Source organism: Electrona antarctica, assembly GCF_951216825.1.
Source record: "Electrona antarctica genome assembly, chromosome: 15".
NCBI classification, from domain to species: domain Eukaryota; kingdom Metazoa; phylum Chordata; class Actinopteri; order Myctophiformes; family Myctophidae; genus Electrona; species Electrona antarctica.
In genome coordinates this window covers 10,248,396-10,257,488 of record NC_136796.1, presented here as the reverse complement: position 1 = coordinate 10,257,488, position 9,093 = coordinate 10,248,396, and positions in this window count along the sequence as shown.

Sequence of the window (9,093 nt, the reverse complement as noted above, 5' to 3'; positions counted from 1 at the left end):
CCTGGTGTGCCTGTTTTTTGGTGTGTCATTACCGTATAAAGGTTTTCAAACATTTATCAAAAATAGCAAGATTGGCCGATCTACAGTACATGGTCACATTGCATAATTTTTGCGATGTTTTGTGAGCTTGTAGATCAGCAATATTCACTACTTTTGCACAACACTATTGGCTACTTTTGAGTATAAAATAGGGCATTCATTATGCCTTTTTTATGAAATATGGAGATGCAAGGTTTCGACGATATTCAAAATCAAACTCTTCCTGCAGTATATACTGTATATACTGTACATCCAATGTTGGTCCACAGCACCGTTGCGGATAGCCATCCTCTCCCGGCCAGCATTCATCCTGTTATCTGTCTTCCTGTCCTCTTCAGCTAGCTCCTAAGATTATCCTTGAATGTCACAGAGAGAAGAAGGACATTGGTTTAATGTCACAGTATATTGTGGTGTCTGCCAGGTAGTGCAGGCCATGTAACTTACGTGACAACTGAAAATAGAACAACACCTCAGGGATGCAGGAGTGTGGCGGCCGAGCAGGGCCTCTGGCAGAGTTTTCAGGGTTGCTGATTTCAGACATTGTTTGAATAGTATTAATTGTGTGTTTTGAGACCAAGGGAGGATATGCATAAAGAAATGGAATGAATGAGTTTCCTCTTGAAAGAGGTCTGTCGGGTCATGTTTTTCATTTTTGATCATTCGTAACCTTCCTCACACCTTCATTTAGCTTTTCGCTTCAAGTATTTTACTCCTAAAGGCTTATTAGCCCGCTGGTTCTGTGTATGTTTATCTCTCTGGCATGGTCTCCACTGGTGCATCTCTCTCTCTCTCTCCCTCCACCCCCTCTCTTTCAATAACAGCCTCTGGCCATGAAAACTTTTACAAATGTAAGTTGGCAGACCTTGTGTGCCTGTGCGCGACTGCGTGCGCGTGCGTGTGTGTGTGTGTATATGTATGTGTGTTGGCAGACCTTGAGACCTGTCAGTGTCTTCTTGTGTCAAATGAGGATGCTGGCATTCTGCCAACCTCTTAACTCTACACGCGCGCGCACACACACACACACACACACACACACACACACACACACACACACACACACACACACACACACACACACACAGGTTCCGGAAGGCTGCTCCAGCGAAACGCTGTTGATCTATTGTTTGAACAGAGATGCAATACTTACACTTATTCAGCAATAAAACTTGTTTTGAGTGTTTATCACTATCTCCAACCTCAAGCTACTTGATACTAGATGTTGGGAAAGTGCATAGTTTTGCAAGAACAGTAGCATTTCCCAAGATTGTTTCATTACTTTGACTAGCATGTCTCTGCTGTCTGGAAGAAACCACCCAACTCCAAAATGTTCATTTTTCAGGAAATCGATCCAGCTCAAGTTGAGTTAGGAGGATTTTGTCGAAGCGCTTTTCAATACTTTTCATTGGTTCTATATTTTATTTTTTTAACCAACACACAGACGTAAAGGGTGTTCAATAGCGCTGATTTAGAAGAAAAGAAAAAAAAGATGGCTGAACAGGTGCAGTTAGCTGGTTTGGCAGATAGTTTGAGGATCCAATGGAGTTAAGAGGTTTTTGTAATACGTTTCATTGGTTCAATATTTTTTTAACCAACACACAGACGTTGTTCAATAGCATTGATTTATGCAAAAACAAAACAAAAATGGAGTTAGGTGGTTTCTTCCAGACAGCAATGATGTGTGTCTTTGTCCGAGGGGGGACGGGGGACGGGGGGACTCTTCAGCAGTCTACTGCCAGTGGCCTTGTACTTGTAACTGCAGAGCCATTTGGTATCATCTGTTTTGTGTTTGTTTGTTTGTTTTTAATTCATCACAAATTCACAAAATGTCGATACATTTTTTATCGCCTCCGGGAAGATTGTAGGCCCTTAAGCTTGCATAACTGGAAATGCAACTACTGTAGTATGCAGCCCTGGTTGTGCTGCTGACATGGAGCTCTATTGCAAATAAACTACTGTAGTATGCACCCCTGGTTGTGCTGCTGACATGGAGCTCTATTGCAAATGAACTCACATCACTTGCTATCATCTAGGTTCTAGCTATAGCAGAAGAGTTTATTAGAAGTTGATTAAATGGGATCCGATGGTAATTCCGACTTGAACATGCGCTGCTCCCGTGCTTGCGGTTATGGTTAGGTTAGGGTTTGATGTAGGTTGTTGGTCTAATGACTGTCGGACCAATAATAGTGTCGGAATTAAAGCCTGTAACCTTGGTGATGTCCTATTTTAGGCAGTGTAGAGATCGTTCCGTGCATCACATAATACTTGTCGTTGCATGTTGCATTTAATCAGTTGCATGCAGGCTTTAATTCCGACACTATTATTGGTCCGACTATTATTGGTCCGACAACCTACCTCAAACCCTAACCTAACCATAACCGCAAGCACGGGAGCAGCGCATGTTTGAGCGGTAGTCCGACCGTTGATGTCGGACTAATGCTCCGTCGGAAATACCATCGGATCCCCATCGCCAACTCTCCTCTCTTTCACGCACGCACGCACGCACGCACGCACGCACACTGATTTCAGGCAGGATGATGACAAACCAAAAGCCAGTATTATAGAAGGCAATGCTGTTCAAATTGTTTTTAATTCAGGGGTCCACGCACGCATGGAGCTGCATGTGAACACATGCACAAGTGGTAACTCTTAATACAGATATTATTATTTACTACCTGCCGCATGTAGCGCACGCATGTTGGGAAAGTTCACTTTCAACATGAACTAGTTCAGTTCACAGTTCACAAATTTAGAAAGTTCAGTTCATAGTTCATCATTCAAAATGTTGAACTATTAAAAGTTCATGGTTCCAAAAATGAACTATTTTAGTTATTTTTACGTTGTCAAAATTATTGCCACAGCCCATATAGAACCACAGACTTTATTCCTATTGGGAATACAGTCCAAACCTTCCAAAAAAAATCTCTTTGGGATTAATATAGTGACAACTTTTACAATATGTAAAATGTAAAAAAGTAAATAAGGAATTATTTGGATAATGGTAATGGGCATATTATGCCCATTACCATTATCCAAATAATTCCTTATTTACTTTTTTACATTTTGGAAAAAATAGCCAATTTAACACTGAGGTTCCGACAATGTTTAGGTGCCCACTCTTCCTGCACCCTTTTGCAATGTGAAATGCCACCGAATCCTTTTCCACTTTGCTTCTGTCTTTATGTGGGCCATATGTACAGCTATTTTCAGCATGCAACACGTCATTCGATTAAGCAATATTACACGAGAGGGTGTGGTTTAACGTGATTATTGCCACGACAGTGATGCGGTCAGGAGCGAGACGTAGTCGAGTTCCGCAAGCATCACTGAAGTGGTGGAGTGGTCCTCGTTTGAACCACGGCTAGAAGGCTGTTTCAACCAATCAGATTGCTTCCTCGAAACGACCTGTATAATGAAGATTATATCAGGCTTCACTGTGGGAGAGTTTTGTTGGTCGAGGCGATCATGTGCACACAGTGCTTCTAGATGCAAAATAACAAGCTATTGGAAGCAATTTTTCGTTGGCAACAACATGTTTACCTCAGTGGTTCGGGACTGTTCCGTGCCTAACCTAGGTACCCAGGCTTTTATTTTCGTTCGCATTCGATTCTGTGCCGGGCTGGATCAGCGCGTCTGCGAGCGCACAAGCCTTGCAGACACAAGCCTAGCAAATACCGCCTCGTGAACGATCTTTCATTGAACGCGTTCAGGGACAACACTGAACGCACGCACGCACGCACACACACACCAGGTTGATACCTGTTTATCTTTTGCTCGAGGTTTGCTCCGGTCTCAGAAAGTGAAGTCTCAAACTCCATCTTCTTTGGAGAACAGACTACTTCATGTCATGTGTAGTGCTGGGTATATGGCGCTGGGTGGGCAAAATCTGACCACTTGGTCAAAGTTTACAACTTGAAAGCCTGTTCAAAAAGGCCATGAAGAACCATGACCTATTTGTGCCATGTACTTTTGGAGGCAGTTGTACTACTGGTGTGCCGTGGGAACGTGAACGCACTAACAGACGGCGCGTGCTGTGTGTAGGATGTCGGAATGCTCTGTGTATCATGGAAGTTGGCCCAGAGGTGTTTCATTTTGTGTCAGTTGACTGCTAGAGCCACACACGCGGCTGTCTACAGTACACGGAGGAATTATGCCTCTCTCAATTTGGAACAGAACACTGTCTATATCAAACTATAATTCACTCAATGTCTGTCTGAATGAAGGTCTGAAACATGCTGAAACACTGTCGTAGCTCCTCACTGCCTGCACCAATCGTTCCGACCATTCACACAGGCATTGAACATAATATTACGGAGGTCTTAACGAAGACCTTTTTCACTTTAACAAATTATTGATTAATAATTAATTTATTAGTGCATTCAAATATCCCATTGACTTATATGGGAAAATGCGAAAACTCACTTCAAGTAATTTTCTCTCAGAAACCGTCGGAGCTACAGTTGGAGAGGAGGTTCATAATAATTATAAAAATTAATGTAATAGATAATTACATCAGTCGGCCTCATGGTGGCAAAATTTCAAAATTTTACTTCCCCTGGATTCCTTGGGTCATGACGCATCTCCCCATATAGGCCACGCCCATTTGCGTCAGGATAGAGTTTCCGCCATTTTGACTTTTCTTCAAAACACACTTGTTGGGGGCACAGTTGGTAGTGCTGTCGCCTCACAGCTAGAAGGTCCTGGGTTTGATTCCCGCTCGGGACGCTGTGGGTGCTGGCGGCGTGTTTCCTCCTCCGCATAATCAATGCTCATACCCGAGGCTGGGTTGGCGAAAGGGCCTTTCTGTGTGGAGTTTGCATGTTCTCCTAGGGTAGGTACCCTCACAAAAAACATGCAGTAATCCTGGTCTCTAAACTGCCTCCCTCTGGCTAGCCGGGGTGCCTGATGGAGGGGAAAGGAACTGGTTGGAATAACATGTTCCTTCCACGCGCTACGTCCAACCAGGGAAACTCCCCCCTGTCAGGTGTAAAGGAGCAACTTGGACACTCAGGCATGAAGGAAGCATGAGTTCAAGTCCGTTGCTCTCCCCATGTCCCCCATATATGGGGACTAGGTTGGCGGAGGGTGTGTAGAGCCCAGGATCACATTAGATAATTGACACAGGGGTGAAAAATGGGTTACAAAATCGTGGGATAAAAATGTAGAAAAAAAAAAACACACTTGTTGCTCTTCCACCTAAAGCTTTTGTGCAAATCTCACAACAATCGGTACACATGATCTCTGGACCTATCCGATTAAAGCACCACAGGCCGAATTTTCATAGTCTGTATCGTTTGGCTGTATTCGGCGTCCAAAGTTAGTGGGAGGGGCCTGTTTTACAAAAAATGACACAAATCACCAACGGAATGTCCAATCCACCCCAAATTTCTCCTGGCTCCCCCAGAGTTAGTGTCGAAGTGTCCTTGAGCATGACACTGAACCCCTAATTGCTCCTGATGTGCTGGTTGGTGCCTTGCATAGTTTCCGCTGCCATCGGTGTGTGAATGTGTGTGTGAATGGGTGAATGTAATACACAATCTATGTAAAGCGCCTTGGATAAAGGCGCTATATAAATGCACCATTTACCATTTACCATTTACGCGTTCCATATTCAGTTTTAGCCAGGGATGTGCAACACTCTGTAGCTATGGCCAGGGTGAAAGCCTCTGTGTTGTATGCTGTCAGCTTACAGGCACTATTCTAGTCAGCTTGAATGCGTACTGTACTCTACTGTAGTCTTTAGCCTGTACAATCTCTTTTTAGCCATTGTGGGGGGGGGGGGGGGGGGGGGGGGGGTCTGCATGTCATGTCATGCACTGCACTGAAGAGAATGCATATGTGACCAGTCTCAATGTTTGAAGACCCTAGTCGGCGCTAATGGAACTCCACAATTGACCAAAATACATTTGATTTTTCGTTTTAAGCCATATGAACAAAGTTTGAATGTTAAAGAAGGTTTTTATTCCAACAGCTAGTCGTTTTAGTGTCATTAAATCGTTACAATTACATTGTAAATGCCTCTGTTTTTACAGTTTCTCTCCGTATTCCTGCTCCTATTTACAGTACATAGTGTGTTTTGGATTGGCCGTTAGCTCTCTTTGTTCTCCAGTTACACGCAGCTGAGCAGCACAGATTAGTTGCAATGTGTTTCTATGACACAATAGTAAACACAACAACATCATTCTTGTTAGCCAGGGAGACTGCATTTCACCTGTACCCGCTGGCATTGGGGTGTTATTCCAAAAAAATGTGCAGACATCGGAATGAAGCTACTTTGACCAAATTCCAGGGTGTTATGGTAACTGTAGCCTACTCACTTTGCTAATCATTATGTGGCACTAGGATGATATTTATGGGCACACAAGCTTGTGACCTGCAGTTTGAAATATAACAATGACGTGTGTGTGTGTGTGTGTGTGTGTGTGTGTGTGTGTGTGTGTGTGTGTGTGTGTGTGTGTGTGTGTGTGTGTGTGTGTGTGTGTGTGTGTGTGTGTGTGTGTGTGTGTGTGTGTGTGTGTGTGTGTGTGTGTGTGCGCAAACTCCGTCTGTTACTCTCACTGCATTTTTCCATCTATATACCACCCCCTCCCTCCCTCTCTCTCTACGTTAGACTCTGTGTGTCTGCATCTGTGTCTCTCCATCTCCTCGCTCAGTCTCTCTTCTCTGTCTGGCTGCTGGGAGGGCAGATGGCGCTCGTCCATAAATTAGTCAAGTGTCTGACTGATATAAGAAGAGACAACATGCACACAGGGAGAGTGGCGGATGGAGAGAGAGAGAGAGAGATTCCGTAATAAAGTCCGAAAATAATTGTGCCCCCACGATTCGATTGATTTAGTTCAACCATTGTTGTCAAATACTTGGATTCTCGTTTTGCAATAATAATGTACGTGGCTTTATGGCTTATTGGTTTTGGTCTTGACGGAGCCCAAACTGTCGTGGCCAAAAACAAGTGCATACAGACAGAAATTTACCAGACATTCTAATCATTCTGAATTTGCACGCACATGTCTAGTGGAGAACACTGGGGATTGTTGAAAGAAAATTAAATGTTAAAAATACAAACTATTTTAAAATGCAACAGTGGGATTGGTGAATAAATTTGTAGTACTGTGTTCAGGTTGTTTCCCATGTATTGAGTCATAGTTGTTCTATGAAAGTTGTTGTGACCCAGAATTCTAAGCAGGTTCCCTCAGGACGAACTTGCATAAACGGCAAATTGGTTAAAGTTTTCTGTTGCTGCCTAAATTTGAAGATACATTCTTAGAATACCATTAGTCAATACATACAATAACAATACAATAACCGTTCATTTACAGCTTGGTTGGCATACTTTGATTACCCTGCCTGTACAATGACAATTACAGAATGAAATGTAATACGATGGCCAAGGACTAAGCCATAAAATAGAGAACCCCCAACACAATTTGCACACATCATAGATCGTCCCAAGGGCCCAAGGACTTTAAAGTGAAAATACACTCTTTCTGTACTTAAAAAAACAAACAAAAAAACGTGAAAGAAATAATAATAACATGCAAACAGTTTGTCATCTCTACTTGTCATTAGCAGTTCTTGTGGCTTAAATAAAAACCCACACGTAGCGGTTTTTCATCATTACAACCACATTTTGTTTTGATCTACCGGCCTTGTCTTGATATGCCGTTAATTCAAGCATTACAATTTCATGTTCATTATCATAGTTCTTTGTTAGACACTAGCTGTATTATGACTCAGACCCACACACTCTGACCCAATTTTGACGCACGCACGCACGCATACGCACGCACGCACGCACGCACGCACGCACGCACGCACAGTTATAACAAGGATGGAGTTCATTTGGGGTGAAGGATGCCTTCGCAAAGTAGTTGAATTTCAGTCCAATGAACTGCATGTGGTCAGTGGTGGAACGTAATTACCGGCAAGTACATTGACTGTACTGTACCTCTTGAGCCCCGTTGCCCCCGCCGGCGGGGGCAGCGGCTGTCCACCTCTGAACAGCGCTCAGCGTGTCAATGGAGACCCAATTGGTCTCCGGTTCCAACTCCGATGTTGCGGATTTTCCCCCTGGGGTTTAAGAGGTTACAATTTTGAGGTATTTACTTGAGTAATTTCAACTTCCAATACTTTTTTACTTCCAAATATTGTACTTTTACTCCACTACATGTATTTGAACACTTTAGTTACTAGTTACTTTGTAAATGTCGTATTATTAATTAAAAAACATACGTTAACCACTTCAGCCCTATACATTTTGGCCACGAAGCTCACAATGCGTCGCGATGCGACACATGAGCTTGTAGATCTGCTATTTTCAAAAATATTTGTATACATTTGAGAGGCCATTCTGCATAATGAGTACGTTCTACTTTTTTACTTTTACTCAAGTACATTTTGAATATGAATACGGGACTACTTAGTTCGGATTTTTGGACATACTGTATAAAGCTGTATGAAATTCTTACCATTAAAACACCTTTATAGCGCCCGGACAACTTTTACCGGCGGACCGGAAGTTGTTGTGAATGTCTGTGTAGCAGCTAACAATAGCCACACCACTCTAGAGTTTTTTCATAATTAGACGGGATGATTTAGATCGCGAGTTATGAACGTTTTAAGATTTTCGTTGTCGTCCGCTAAACAGGCAGGAAACATTTTCGATGACGTGTCACCAGGGCCGGATCTACCATATGGGCACTTTGGGCACGTGCCCAGGGGCCCTTGGGCACCAGGGACCCCTCAAAAAAAAAAGAAAAAATATATATATATAAATTTCCCTGCTAATACGAATGAAATAAATGGTGTCTAAAAAGATTAGTGTTTTATTGTTGGTGAGAAGGGCAGCTGAAAAGTGCAATTGTGTGTAAAGCAGCAACAATGTGCTAGATTGGCTGTCACCCGGGGGGGGGGGTAGGCGACCAGAAATAGGCCAATATAACGGCATAAAACTGCCCCAAAACGGCTCCAAAACAGCAAAAATGTTGCGCGCGCGTGAAGGGGGGCCCTTCGAGCTTCAGTGCCCAGGGGCCCTCAGAGGTGTTAATCCGGCCCTGCGTG